General features: G+C 36.0%; 1 protein-coding gene across 2 annotated transcripts in view; it reads right to left on the bottom strand.

Moving 5' to 3' along the window:
* nbas (NBAS subunit of NRZ tethering complex) overlaps window positions 1-15,756 on the bottom strand; it is a 270,219-nt gene that overhangs the window by 43,818 nt on the left and 210,645 nt on the right. The window lies entirely within an intron of this gene.

Genomic DNA, 15,756 nt, shown 5'->3' with positions numbered 1-15,756 from the left:
TTCTGCTACGATCAAAAATACCCCCTCAGAAGTCCCAAAGACAGTAAGGTTCACAAAACAATAAATACAGTGGTTTGAGTAAATGTGTTGTAGGACTTAAGTTTTTCTATGAAGATATTAGATTATAATGAAACATTTTTTGATTATTCAGCCCTTAAAGGTTTATTTTGTAAGATGTTTTGTCCCCCTTTCACAGGTAATATCAGTAAACATTGAGGGATCTTAATGTGTTCCTGAGTGCCTCCCATACAGACACATTTCTTATGTACAACAGAACCTTGAAGTGAGTAAAAACAAAGAGTTGCCTAGAAAGCTGTTTTGGTCTGTCTTTTATAATCTTCTGACAATTAAGATGAACTCATAGACAGGGTTTGTAGTTATATATCTTTCTGCAAATAAATGGTGATTCCTATGAAACCTGTTAAAGTTTATTCAAATAATAAGCCTTGGGTAAACAAAATGCTGAAGAGCCTGCTGTACTGCAAGCACATACAGGGTAATGAGTTAAGAAATCAGATCTGAAGCTAGAGTAGAAACTAGAAAGGCAAAATTAAAGTATTAGGAAAAAATTAAGGTGAACTCAGTTCTAATACATTTGAGAGCTGCATAGAGCAGAATGAATTAAAACTATCCTGGGACTGAAGAACACTGAAAGTTACAGTATGTTTCAGTGATCTTAGATTTTCCTTAGCTTTAAACATGGCTTAATTCATCACATTTTGTGTGCACTTTTTAGTTAATTTCTTTACATTTTAAAATATCTGGCAAAGTTTCATAATCTTTAATTCAACAAAGCTTTCAACTTTTTAACTGTAGAAATATACAGTGTTTTCATCTGCATGTAGTCTACCCTGGCATTGTTGTTTAATTGTACTTTATTATACTACTTAACATTCAGTTCCAACATCCATTTCCTGGATTTTGATGATGGTCCTCACTTCTTTTTCCACAACCAATTTAAATTACTCTCTGCTATCAACTTGACACAGCATGAATATGTTTAAAAATGCAACATCCCGGTGTGCAAAAATACTCACAACTGGAAATCCTGCCAAAGGTTTTTCCATGAAGTACTGACTACAGGATTTTAAAACTTAAGCTATCAACATACTTAAGTTTTTTTTACATTTTTCTATGGAGTTTTTGCTAACATTTGTAATTTCACCTACAAATGCATTCAGTTTTAGGATAGCATTTTTTATTAAAAATCTATCCATCCATTTACTAATCACTTTAATACAGGGTCACCTCTAATACAGAATTGCAGGGAAACCAGAACCTATCCCAGCAAGTAACGGGCACAAGGCAGGATATATCCTAGATGGGACGCCACAGATGCACACACTCATAAAAGGGACAATTTTTGCAGAAGCCAGTTAACCTACCAGTATGTCTTTTGACATACCGGAGCACCTGGCAGAAACCGACACAAACACAGGGCAAAAATACAAACCCTATGTAGATAGCACTCTAGGTCTGGAATTAAACCTAGGGCCCCAGCATTACAAGGCAGCAAGGATAACCACTATGACACCCTTGAAAATAAAATAATCTATTAAAAAAATTGTAATTGAAAATAATGGGCCATACTGGAAGCGCGGTTGTGGTGTGGCATAAAGACCTATATATCTTTGAAGCCTCTAGAAAACTAACCGACACTTCTGCCTACCTAACTCTCCAACAGGATCATACCACTGATTACCAAAAGGAAGTGGTCTCCACCATCTCCATTCTTATCAGCAGTAAGGAACTCCCCCAAGGGCAAACAGGCTCATCATTGAACATCCGCAGGTATCTCAATTTCACCTTCTCCCGAAATCCACAAACCAGACACTCCTGGACGCCCCATTGTATCAGCATGCAACTGTCCGACTACTTGCATCTACTTACATCTACAACTTACTTACTCGACAGCCTCATGAGACCGCTGGTTGAAGGTCTTCTCTCATCTATCAAGGACACCAACCACGCGCTCCAAATTTTTAATGATTTCCAATTTCAGGGCCCCGAATGCTTCATTTTTACCATGGACATCACATCACTTTACACCGTCATACCTCATAATGACGGCCTTACAGCCCTCAAGCACATGCCGGACAAATGCACAGTGCTTGATCCACCCACCCACACCCTGGTACACCTTGCAGAATGGGACCCAGCCATGCCAATCTTTTTGTCGGCTGAGTAGAAGAACGCTTCTTCGCTTCCTACACCGGCTATGTCCCTGACCTCTACAAGCAATACATTAATGACTGGGTCGGTGCTGCCACATGATCTAACAACCAGTTTGAGCACTTTCTGCATCATTTCGCCAACTTCCATCCGTCCCTCAAATATACAGTTAACATATCTTCCACTACTCTTCCATTTCTGGACATCAACTTCTCCATTAACTACCACCGACTGTCTACTTCGGTCTATTACAAACCCACGTATTCACACAGCTATCTCCTGTATAGCTAATTTCAGCCCAAACACTAAAAACTCTCTCCCTTTTTCACAGTTCCTTCGGCTACGACAATTATGCAGCGATGACATAGATTTCTAGAACCAAGCCCTCAAAATGTACTCCTTTTTCCTCAACAGAGGATACCCTAGCAGTGTTATTGACAGGGCCCTTTCCAGAGCCAAAAACACCCCTCGGATCATCAACTCAATCAGGAACTCCCACCGTAACAACCGCATTCCTTTGGTGCTTCCCTACCACACCAGCACACTTCCTGTCCCCAGAACTATTAACGGCACCTTTTCCATCCTACAGGATGATCCCTCCATTGGGGCCCTCTTTTCTGACCGCCCCGTTATCTCATATCACCGACCACCTAATCTGTGTAACCTTCTTGTTCACAGCTCCCTTGACCGCCCTCAGCAACCATCCACACCAGGCACTTTCCCTTGCAACAGAGCTCACTGTATCACCTGCATGTACATATCTAACACCACATTCAAGGCCTCTCAGGACAATTCTGGATCACCCAGATGGCATCTTGTACCTCCGGCAAGCTTATTTACTGTATCTCTTGCAGGAAATGCCCAGCCATCTACATTGGAGAAACAAGGAGACTCGGAGACCGCTTCAGAGAACATGTCAGGGCTGTGAAGATTAAAGAGCTCTCCAACCCCATTGTTTCACATTTTACCTCTGACGGCCATGATCACACTAATCTCTCCGTCTGTGTTCTCAAAGACGGTTTTCCGAACTCAAACATCAGAAAGACTACAGAAACTAAAATTGTCCTGCAGCTAGGATCACACTTTCCCCCCCTTTTTAACGACAGACTACTTTTCTTCTAATTCGCTCTATTCACTATAGGTTTTATTTCACACCTCTCTACACCTATCCTGACTTCACAACTCCTGATTGGCCTCTCTGTTCTCTGCTCCTGCCCCTCACTCCTCCTCTCTCCCAGCTTTTGTTCTCCCGCTACATTACCTTTGCTCACTGCCCTATCTTTCTCACACCTGAAGAAGGCTCCACGGCCGAAACTTTGTGTTTTCGTTCTTCTCTTTTCACCACAGAATAAACCTATTGCTTGTTGCTTTGCAGCCTACGTATGCTGATGCAGCTACTCACCTGAACTACAACAGAATGTGAATATAGCTTTACTGGTAAAATGTTAACAGGCAGAACTCTATACAACAGTTTCTATATAATAATATTACACTTGCAACTTTTAGGGTTTCATGCATGTTAAACATTTATAATACAACTAAAAGTGGTGATTGAAAAAAAACACTTAAAACATTACATACATATTAAGCAAGATGGTCATATTAATTGAAACAATTTGATTGTCATTTTTCAATATGCAGTAAGCTTTTGAAATTAAATTAAATTATTTAACAATTTAACAAGTCAACTACACTGTTGATTTCTGTAGAGATTTCTGTTGATTTTTATTCTGTCACCAAAATAAAAAAGTCAAGTTCTCTACCAAAGGCAAGCTGTATATACTAGGCCATAGCTAAATAAAAGGAGCAGTATTTTTATAATTCATTCAATACCCAGTCAAAAAATGCTAATTGACAGTCTTGTTTTATAGAAGGAATAAATCATCAATATTGTGAATGTATAATATTCATAGACTTTCCTGGTTACTTTGGAGAAACCTTCATAATTAAAAAGATGAAAAGCTCCTTAACACCACAGTTTAGAAGGGAATATAATAAGCATGCACATTTCAAGCACACCTGTAATTAAAACAAGATACCAAGAACACCTTTCTAATAATAAACTTAGCACCAAAACACACATACTTTGTTTAGAGCCTACAGTTAAAACTTGAAGAATGTTCAAAAAGCTCACAAGTTAAAAAAAAGAGCCCTGTGATGCCATGCATGATGTAAATATGTTTCATACCCTATGCGCTCTGGGATAAGCTCTGATTTGCTGCAACCCTTAACTGGAAAAAAATGCTTGCTAATAAAGGATACAATGCAGTTAACAAAAAAACACAGTAAAGGGACAGTTAACCTAATGGTTAAATAATACAGGGAAAATAGTACCTAGAAAAAAATATCAATGCTTTTCAACATTTACAAATTATCAATGCCACTAGGTGCCAGGATTGCTGGTATAATTATAAAAATGTGAGAAAATATATAAAAAGGGGGAATTGATAAATAAGGTGCATAACTGTAAAATATACACATTTCTAAATGTATTCATTTCAAGAAAGAAGAGAGCACAGAAGCAAAACTCTCTGTACCACTTCATCACAGAGAAAGTGAAATCATTGTGTAAAGATCCAAAGCTATGACTATAAAATTCAAATTTTGACTGGATTTATGAAGTTCAAAGTTATTTGGATAGTTGCTATTCCACTAGACAGAGGACATTAGAAAATGTAGTTCAGTTAGAAAAGGTGCTTGTGATGATGGTTTACCAGGACTTAAAAAAACTCTAGTATTACCAACATATTACATTTTCAAGACCACTATTTAACAAATGAACTCACAAATGACGGATTTATGATAGTTACATGACAACAAAAAAGCGCAAATCTGACATTCACAAACAGCAATTCACAAATAATTGACTTCCGAGTCCATTGGGAAGATGCTGTATAACTTGACAGGATAAAACACAAATTGAGGTTCTGGACAATCTCACAAGGAATATGAGTAGAAGAGAAAGCTGAAATGTTTGCTGCAAAAAAGAAAGTCATTATTAATGTGAAGAACAAAAATGTTCTACTTCAGAGTTGGTTTACATTGTCTAGGTGAACAGATGGTTTGCAAAGTTACCAGAATATTTTAGCCAAAAGCAGGTGTTTTTAGTATCAAGCTCTAGCTTAGTCAAAAGGACAACAATACAAAGCATTCATCAAACTCACAAAATCAATTATCCAAAGTTAAAATGGTGTTCTTGATTGGTTATCAGTCTCTAATAGAACATTTATGGTATGAGCTGGAGAAAACCATACACACAGTGCCACAAGTACAGACCACACAACCTGGAAGACAAAGTGAGGTTCGGCAAAGAGAAAAGGTCCAGTATAAGAAATTAACCAGGAGAAGTGGTTAAATCTGAGAAGTTTAAAAACATGTTTAAATATTTCCTTAAGCTCATCATAACAGTTTTCACAAAAACTGTGTGTTGCAGGTGTATAAATGATAATTATGCATTTAAAAAATACATTATTGTAAAAATGTTCTACTTATACGTAAAATTCTGAAAACCTTACAAGCCTTTAAGCTTTTATCTGATGGAAAAAACATTGAACAAACATTTTGTTATGCTGAAGCAACTGTATTTTTTTCAAAACAAAAGAAAACAAAAATCCTAGGACATGTGTGACTAAATTTAGGGACTAGTACATATAAATAAAATACTGACTGAAATACATATAAAACATACTTCCCTTTACATAACTGGACATAACTTCCCTCTTGCTCCTACTTTCAGTCAGACCTCAAATTCACATTTGTGTGCACTGTAGGACTGAAAATCTCCTAAGATAATACAAGAGTCTTGCTTTAAAGTCTTTTGCGACAAGACAGTGGAACTAAGCTAAAAAAGTCACCAGTTATGAATAAAATCACTGTCACCAAATGAAAACCACATGCCTGAAATAAAATGAAGAGTTACTTTGTGAGTAGCATGCTGGAAAATGTTATCTTTGTGGAGTTTGTGTGTTTGCATGAGCTGCCTCCAGGTGTTCCGGTTACCTCTCACAATCCAAATACATGCGGGTAGGTTAGTTAGCTTCTGTAAAGATCGGTCCTTGTGTGTGCGTCTGTGTCTGTGCATGCACTGTGATGTACTGGTGTCAGGTGTAGGTGCATCACGCTTTGCGCCCATTGATTGCTGGGTTTGAAAATGGGCTGCTGGATGGAGTCAGTATTGCAATATTAAATAAAATCCTAAGATGAAAACTAATTATATGCCTTAGGAGAAGCCTTTGACTTAACACAAGGATGTGAAACAAGGACTTTGAAGGTAAAAATCAATATGTAACACACACATTAAAGTCACATGAATCCAAAAGAAAGAAGAGAAGAGACTACTTTTGCAGAATTGGAATGGCTGCACGGTATAGCCTCACCTATACTCTCCTTTATTGACTTAATTAGCTAAACAGTAAGGGCTGAGCTTGTGGGGTCTGAGAAACAGTGGCTTCCAAGTGGCTGCTTTTATTTAAAATGTCAAGACCTACTGGAAACCATGGTATAATGTTCACCTCCTGATGTAACTCTTACACCATATAATGCTGGTGCTAAAGCTCGGGGATGATGCACCACTTGCCAGAAACAAGAGGCTTTCTAATAATGGTTATTCAATGTCATGTACATTAATCAAAAACAGTTTCAGATCTCCAGTAAATCGGAGATTATACAGAAGCCTTTATGAGCCAGATATATTGTTTTTTATTCTATTATTTAAAATATATAGTACTGAATTACAATATTGCAAATGTAAATTATGATTAGAAAAAAAAACAACAAATGTTGTTTTCCTGAATTTAAATAAAAAAAGCCCTGGAACATGAGGATGTAGAGGTCAAGAGAGGGCTTACTACTAAATTACTTATGTTTCAATTAAGTTCCATTATACAGCTATAAATCCTATTATCTACAGGTATTTATACTGTCTTTTGCAAAAATAAAACAAATTATTGCCACTCTCATTATATAGTTTAAATTAATGCTGATAATATTAATATTTGGAAAATCTGTTTCTTGAGAAGTGACAGGCAAAGTTTAATTACAAGTTTGCTATCCTACAGAATTGCTCACAGTTCAGTCTGAATTGAATGTCTTAATCTGTATTTCAAGTATATTGTTTAGTGCACACATTTGCATAACTTCATCTATTAATTTCCAACATAATTCTTTCACAGAAAAACTAAAGACACTGTATACACTCGAATCCTCACATGTACCTTTGCACCTTTACCATACAAAATGCACAAAAACGCTTTAGTGGTTTATAATGTTCAAACGGTCACTTCAAACAAATATCTAAATGTACAAAATCTACTAGCTTTGCCAGTGGGAAGGTGCAAGTCCATTCTTTCTGAAAAAAAAAATGCTCCAAAGCAGACAAGCTCACTAATGCTCTGCAATTGTCAAGCCTTGTCATATTTCTTTCTGTTTGATTCAGCCCATAAGGACTGAGCAAGATAAAGGGTATTCACTCTCTTCTTACAATACTTCTTCAGTGTGGCCTTTGCATTATGCTTCAGGTCACAGTCCTGCTGAACTGTGAATTTATGACCAAGTTGTATAGACTTGAGCAACTCATAACTGTTTTCTTCTAGGTTTCACTTGTATTTTGCACCATCCCATTTCCCTTAGTCCTGACACGTTTTCCACTCCCTGCTGATCAAAAGCATCCCCATAAGATGATGTTGCCACCACAATGATTGGCAGTGGGAATGGTGCTGATCAAGTCATCTGCTATGTTGGGTTTAACATAGATTTTGAAACTCGGCAGATCACTGTTGTCTTCATAATGGCATATCTTAACCGGTCACCTGCATATTTGGCTGCTCAGTTTGGATTCTGGTAGAGTTTTATGATGTATATTTTATTTAATAATGATGGAGTTTTCTTAAGTAATAATTAAACCATTTAATAATCTCTGACTCTCTACCACTTTATACCTGTTTTGTTTCAAAAACTCCTTGGTCTTCATGGTTAGTTTGATGTGTGAATATGTTAGCGGCGGCTTGAAATTAAATTTTTGTTTTAACTTACAGTGACAGAATGAGTTAACCCAGGAGAAGTTAACTTACTGTGATTATACATAAAGACCATTAAAATAACTGTGTGGCTTTTTTATAATATTTGCATGCAAATTGATTTAGGTTTACTGTAGCAAAGGAGTGGAATATTTATGCAAATAAGAAATTAGATTATAAATCTAATTAATTTGCATAATACAAGCATTTTTGCTTTATCTGTTTGGAATAGATTTTATAGATTCTAAAAATAACATCCTATTTTAAAGTGTCATGATTGCATGTTTAGATATCAACAAAGTACAGAAACATTCCAGGGAGTTAATATTTGTGCAATTAATTGACTGTACATACATAAGCACAAATAATATATAACTTTTAAACATGTAAAATAAATTGCTTTTCATTAAAATGTAAATAATTCACGATGCACATAAATGATCAAATGGATGGGGACAGCCTCCTCAAATTAGAAGTACTTTGCAAATTGTGTTGCTTTAAAGCTTGCACTTTACTACTTTGAAGCAGTAATTAATTTTTGTTATCTACACAAACTTTTATCTACACAAAAAAGAACAAATATAATTAATATGAAGGAAACATATAACTGTAATTTTGGGATAAATATTCAAACCCTTTCCCGTAGTAATTAATTTAACTTGACAAAATCACCTTAACAAGTTACAAAATGAAATAAGCAATAACAGTGACACTCATGATTTCAGAATAAATAACACCTGCCTCTGTGATGTCCTGTGGGTGGGTAGTAAATTTCAAGCAAAGGCTCAACCAACAAAGGTTAAGGAACTTTCAAAAAAGTCAGGGATTAAATAAAAAAAAAGCACAGATCAAAAAACTGGTTATGGGGCCACTATGAGACCAGCAACAATACTGAAAAAAGCTGAAGAGTTAAATGGTTGAGATAGAAAAAAATGTGCATCAGTCAACAATATCCAGAACAGTTCACAAAAGCTATGGCAGGGTGGCATGAAGGAAACCATTATTAAAAATAATCAATTTCCCATCTCAAAAACAGCCTGCCATAAAGTATGTGAGTGATCCCCAAAAATGAGATAAGTGTTGTAGTCAGATGAGATGAAATTGGAACCTTCTGGTCTAAATTCCAAGTGCACATCTCCCAGTAAGCACTGTATAGTAAAGCAGCATAGTGGTGGCAATGCTGGTACAGATGCAGCCATTCAAAATGCGCGGTAAAAACCCGCGGTACGGTAACCTACCCACAAGCCACCGCGGGCTACCGGAGCATACCGCAGGGCAAGTGATTGGCTGGCCAAAATGACCGACAGGGGCACTCGTGGTGCATTGGTTGGTAGTGCAAAGATTGAATCATTTAATGTCTTTACTGTGCACATTTTAATCCGCTTAGTTTTGAATATTTATATGGATTTTACCACTAAAGGGAAATTTTAGTAGCTGAGCATAAAAAGAAGAGGAGCATAACGCATCTGAAGGTCATAAACGATATTAATTTAAAACATTACTGTATGTATGTAAACTGTACTGTGTATGGCTGGTCTTGGTAGTTTAAAGAAAAAATACACACCAGTCTTCCATTTCTCCCTAAACATTTTAAGCATGAAAGTTTTATGAAACGGTACCCAAATATGCGATTGCTGTATAGAATGAATTTTAATTAAAAAAAAATATTTAACACGAACATTAAGCTGTTTACATCTTCCGCCTGAGAACAGTCACCCGTTGCTACCCAACGCAGAATGGTGATTGGTTGACACCATCTGACACCCCTCTGATTGGAGAAAAAAGACGTGCTGGTTTGCTATACCAGGAAGAGAATTTCTTTCAATTCTAAACGTGTATTTTAAAAGTTTAAGAAGTAAAAACCTTACAGCGTACACAGATTTCTAAACTGATCAGGATCGTTATCTTTGTCTTATGCATAATAATGTTCACCGCTCTGTCCAGCAAATTAATAATAAACTTTATTTTATATAGCGTTTTAAACGAATAAGTAATTAGATTGCTCATAAACCTAATCACTTGCTTTTTCTTTTTATTTAGGCTCAGATTACAACTATATATCGAATTATTAATAACCATAATAACAACCAACCAACAAAAACAACCATATAAACATAATGGTGGTGCTGGACCTTCCAGTTTTATTTATTTATTTTTTAATCGCGTAACATAAACATATTACCGTATGCAAACTGTACTGTATACAATATGTACATGTATATTTAATGTCTTAACTGTGCCCGTTTAAGTATTGAATATTCATATCTAATTTTACCACTGAAGGGAAATCTTAACATAAACATACAGTATATGGCTGGTCTCGGTACTTTAAAGAAAAAAATACACACCGGTATTCCATTTCTCCCTAAACATTGTAAGCTTCGAAGTCTTTAACTAACGTGATACCGGAGTCAACAAGCATACTTTTAGAATTTGATTAAAAGGGAATATAATATGGAATCGCGTATCTCAAGAAATTAATAACGATATAATTATATTCATGTTGCAAAAGAACTGCAACGGACATAAAAACTCCCTTGCATGGTTTCATTACGACCAGAATCGGTCTTGAGATATTTTTAACTTGATTTACAGTATTTGAGAGGTATGTCTTAACACCGATACTACAGTGCTTAAGTACTGCTCACGTATATGTTTCTAGGTTTATATTATGCATTTCATACGGTCAAATTACTTTTGAGCAATAAGAAGCGAGAAATGGTATGCGTTTTACTTTCGTTTTGTGCTGGGACCCGTGGATTGATTAGAGATATCAAGTACATACAAGTCATTTTTTAAATGTAGTTCGTCTTGAAAAAATGTTACGAGTACATCATCTATCAACAATTACACAGGTTCTGTTTCCATATTGCGGATTTTGGTTACGTAATATTATTTTCTAGATTTCACATTGTGAATATGATGGGATGTCTGATGGGATGTTTCTAAAAATCCACCCTCTGTAAAACGTCTTCTCTAGTTGTCCTGCATATGTATTCGCTAATGAAGCTGTGTGTTCTGAGCCTAGATCTCTACATTTCTGTATGAACCAGCTTAGAGGGCTAAAGACAGCTTGTGTTTAAATTGAGTGTAAGGCAATTTATGCTTCTAAAGTCATGGTCAGCATTTATCTTTGTACTGTGTTGTAAACTTGTTCTGTGCCAAGTCACATTATTTTATAGCGTTTTTAAAGCGTTATCAAATACGGTGTTACTGTAGTTTACTGAGTCCCATGTCACATGGTCTGTGATTGAAACCTGTAAAACCGGTTTAATTCGTCACAGCCAGCACTCTTCAGGTGTGAGGGTCTTCTGCTCAGAATGAAACGCTAAAATGTTTGTGTATATTCTAATGGTAGTGGGGGCGGGGTGTGTGGGAATAAGTTTGGTTGAAACATTTTCTCTGAAAGCATTTTCTTCTTGTAACCGATCTTGTTACAGCATGTTACAGTTTACTATTATTAACCATATTAATTTTAAGTGCTTAATGTAAAATCTTGTAAAAATATATTTTCATTGTTCAAATATACATTAAGTCTGACTATCATATAATAAGTTAAATACAAAACTAAAGAAAAAATAGGGTTAAATATAATTCAAAATATTTTGCTAACAATGTTAACTGTTTATGAATAATAAAATGTATTAACTAAGGAGTAGGATGGCACAGTTGTTAGTATGTTTTTTGTTTTTTTTTAACCCAATCTCCGGGAAACCATTAGTACGATGGTGAATCGGAGATTCTCAACCCTTGCTGCGTACGACTGGAAAAGAATTCGTGATCGGATCAACGAAATGCTTCGTAGGAGGAGGCAGTCTTTTCCTCTTGTCTAACAGTCTGTCCACAAACAAAACATTCCTGTTAGACAAGAGGAATTGAAAAAAAAACAATGTTGTCAATGAAAACCGGTGTGTGTGTCTCTCCCTGCTGGATGTCCCTCTCACAAACTGCTGAATGAATAAAATAATTTTATTGAAAACGAGTTTGCGATTGTCTGGTCTTTAAATTCTGTAGATACGCGATTCCATATTATATTCCCTTTTAATCAAATTCTAAAAGTATGCTTGTTGACTCCGGTATCGCGTTAGTTAAAGACTTCGATGCTTAAAATGTTTAGGGAGAAATGGAATACTGGTGTGTATGTTTTCTTTAAAGTACCGAGACCAGCCATATACTGTATGTTTAAGTTCCAAAATTAATATCGTTTATGGGCTTCACACGCGTTGCAGTATGCTCAGGCACTAAGTAAAAGGAGATGCTTCGTATTGCTTGACTAATTTTAAAAACTAAGTTATAAATATAAAAATTGCAGGCGCTGCTCTGGTGCGTCGGCTCCTACACAGTGCCTGTCTGCCGTAAGCGTTACAATATACATACAGTACCCAACACTGCTTGTACCCATCTGTCATGTAAATAAAACACCTTGAATTGAATTGAATTGAGGGGAGAAGGGGGGGATACTAAAGCCAATACTGGCTCAATGGGCTTTGACGTGCTAATGCGTTAACGGTCCGGGTGTGGCAGGCTTCCAATGTCAACTCGACTCGATTAGAAGACAATGAACGTATTTTAGCCCTAAATGAATTAATAGCAAACATGGTTTACATAAAATACATTTTTCCAAGAAAGTTTATAATAATACGATCTATAGTTGAAATCTGAGCCTACTTTAAAAATAAAGGAAAAGCATTTTCAGAGAGCAATCACGCTGTGTTTATGAAGAAAAAGTGATTAGGTTTATGAGCAATCTAATTACCTATTCGCTTAAAATGCTATATAAAATAAAGTTTATTTAGAGATGAATGATCAGTGTCGCAGTTTAAATAATGTGAGTCAGGAAACTAACACAGCGCCACCGGATTTAATAACGCAATAAAAACGCTATAAAATAATGTGACACAGTACAGCACAGTACAACAATACTGACCATGACTTTAGAAGCATAAATTACCTTACACTCAATTTAAACACAAGCTGTCTTTCTGTATGAACCTCTAAGCTGGTTCATACAGAAAATGTAGAAATGCATTAGCCTGATCATGATTAAAAAACACATAATTAAACACGCGTTTGCGATTTAAATCAGAACACGATTTAAATCAATATAAATGTTTATATTGTAACGCATACTGTCCCGCCTCCATTTCTCTATAAAAATTTACTGTTGCACACACACACACAATAGAAGCAGGAACCACTGTCAGAAGGGAAGATATATTCAAAATATCGCAAATATCGATCATGTTGCGATATTTTGAAATATAAAAGTCAATTGATTGTCCATAATATCGCTTACCTATTTTTTCGAAGAAATGTTTGTTAAAATAAAAGTCCAGCACCAGCTGGATTCGAACACACAACCTACCAGTTGGAAGTCACGCACCTAGACCAGTAGGCTACAAGACAGCTCGCATGTTCAGGTAGGCGAAACAGCCTTACACAGTCCTGCCGCAGTACACGGATATAATCATACCGTTATTAAATTCTTTAGATACGCGATTCCATATTATATTCCCTTTTAATCAAATTCTAAAAGTATGCTTGTTGACTCCGGTATCACGTTAGTTAAAGACTTCGAAGCTTACAATGTTTAGGGAGAAATGGAATACCGGTGTGTATTTTTCCTTGTGATATTTTAAGCTCTAGTTGAATGATAGGTGTCGCATTTTAAATCATTTTCGTAGCTAGAAATTATGAAACGCCCTGTTAAAAGCAAGGAAGTTTTTATGCCCCGTTGAAGTAAAACAAAATGCCTGACAAAGTATGGCTTGGACAGATTCCAAGTGCTTGTACAAATGTGCTAAAGAAATTATACTTTGAGTATACAGCTTGTCCAAAGTCATCCATTATTAATACTATTAGTAATATCTTCAGTAAAGGCTTTGATGCATAAATATTTCTGATAAAGGTAGGTTGTGTACTTCTGTCCAACTGAGCAATCTTGCTTTCATAATATATACCAACATTTTAATGACTGATGATTAACATGCTGTAATACACAGTTCAAAATTAAAGGCTCAAATGCTGTACATGAGAGGTTAAGCTCCCCCTGGCGGTTTTACAAGGCGACGCCGGATAGTTAGTCACGTGACACACGTGAAATGCGTGATACCGCGTGATACTGTGACACGCCCACCGGGGTATGCCGCGAAATACCTCACCCATTTTGAATGGCTGCATCTGTATATGGATGCTTCTCTTCGGCAGGAAAGCTTGCTAGTACCCAAGGAGAAATGGAGGAATGCCTGTTTCAGTCTTCTAAAGTCTGTAAAAATTCACCTGTCAACAGGAAAATGAATACACAAGAAGCACAGGACAAAGCTACATGGAGATGTTTAAAAATGAGAGTGAATGACCTTGAGTGGCCCAATCATAATCCTGACTTGAATCGTATCAAGAATATCTGGAAAGACTTGTATGGGACTAAATAAAATGCGGGCAGAGAAGACACAACTGGAACCTTTTGTTTAAATTAAAAGTGTTACATCTGATACAAGCCCAATATATTTAATATCACTCAATTGATGCCATCCCTAGTCCTGAATCTGTCAAAAGACTTGAATGCTGCAGTACATAAGCATTCCCCATGCAACTTGAAAGAGCTTGAACACATTTGCCAAAGACTAGAGAGAATTACACCAAGCTCATGTGCAAAGTTGGCAGAGACAAAAAAAGACAAAGGTTCTTTCACCAAGGATTGAGTTTACAGACCTGAATACTTACACAGACAGCATATTTCATTTTTTCTCTATAGTTTTTACTGACATTTTTATTTTTTTTTACCTTTTTTACCTAGCTCAATATTAGCACAACTAAATAAAATATTAAGTTTAAAATATGTGTCCATCATTTTGCAATTTCACAAAATGACACACCATATGATAGAAAGATATGAAGGGTCTGAATAGTTTTTCAAGGCACTGCAGCCTCATCAGATGGCCTTTGGTGATAAATAGCAGCTTGACCTGATCTAAGAATCTGTCTAAGTTAATTAGACTTTCTGGCTGCAACTACTGACTTACTGCAATTCCATCTCTCCATACTCCTTAAGGAATTTTGTTTGGGCAGAAGATTGTCCTTCTCAAGAATCTCAAAATAAATTGTATTAAAAGTGGCCATTAAGTATTTAGAGGGACCCTCAGAAACTGAAAATATTTGCACCCCATTTAAGTAAATATGTGAATACGTGTCTGATTTTAACAATATTTCCAAAAACTGGTTGGAGACACATCACCTATCAGTAAGAACACAACAACTCTGTAGTTACAGCACTGCAGTACTGATCTTAGATCCTGAATTAATTCTTTAGTTTCCCAGAATTAAGTAAGACTAAACCTTTAAGATTAACTTGTTTTTATGTACTGTTGTTAGATTAACCTTCTAAATAAAGAACTAAATGTCCATATGTACTTTACATAGCAAATATATAAAAATACAAAACCCAAGAAAAATAAAATGTGTTAAATATCTTTTAGGAAAAAACATTGACAATTCACATATTACTTTCAATAACTGCTTATCCAGCTCAGGGTCACGCTGGCCTGAAGCCTATCCTGGGAATCATAGGGGA

This window comes from Lepisosteus oculatus, chromosome 2, assembly GCF_040954835.1.
Source record: "Lepisosteus oculatus isolate fLepOcu1 chromosome 2, fLepOcu1.hap2, whole genome shotgun sequence".
Classification (NCBI taxonomy): domain Eukaryota; kingdom Metazoa; phylum Chordata; class Actinopteri; order Semionotiformes; family Lepisosteidae; genus Lepisosteus; species Lepisosteus oculatus.
Note: the sequence above shows the minus strand (reverse complement) of the source record. Positions and strands in the feature narration are given on the sequence as shown.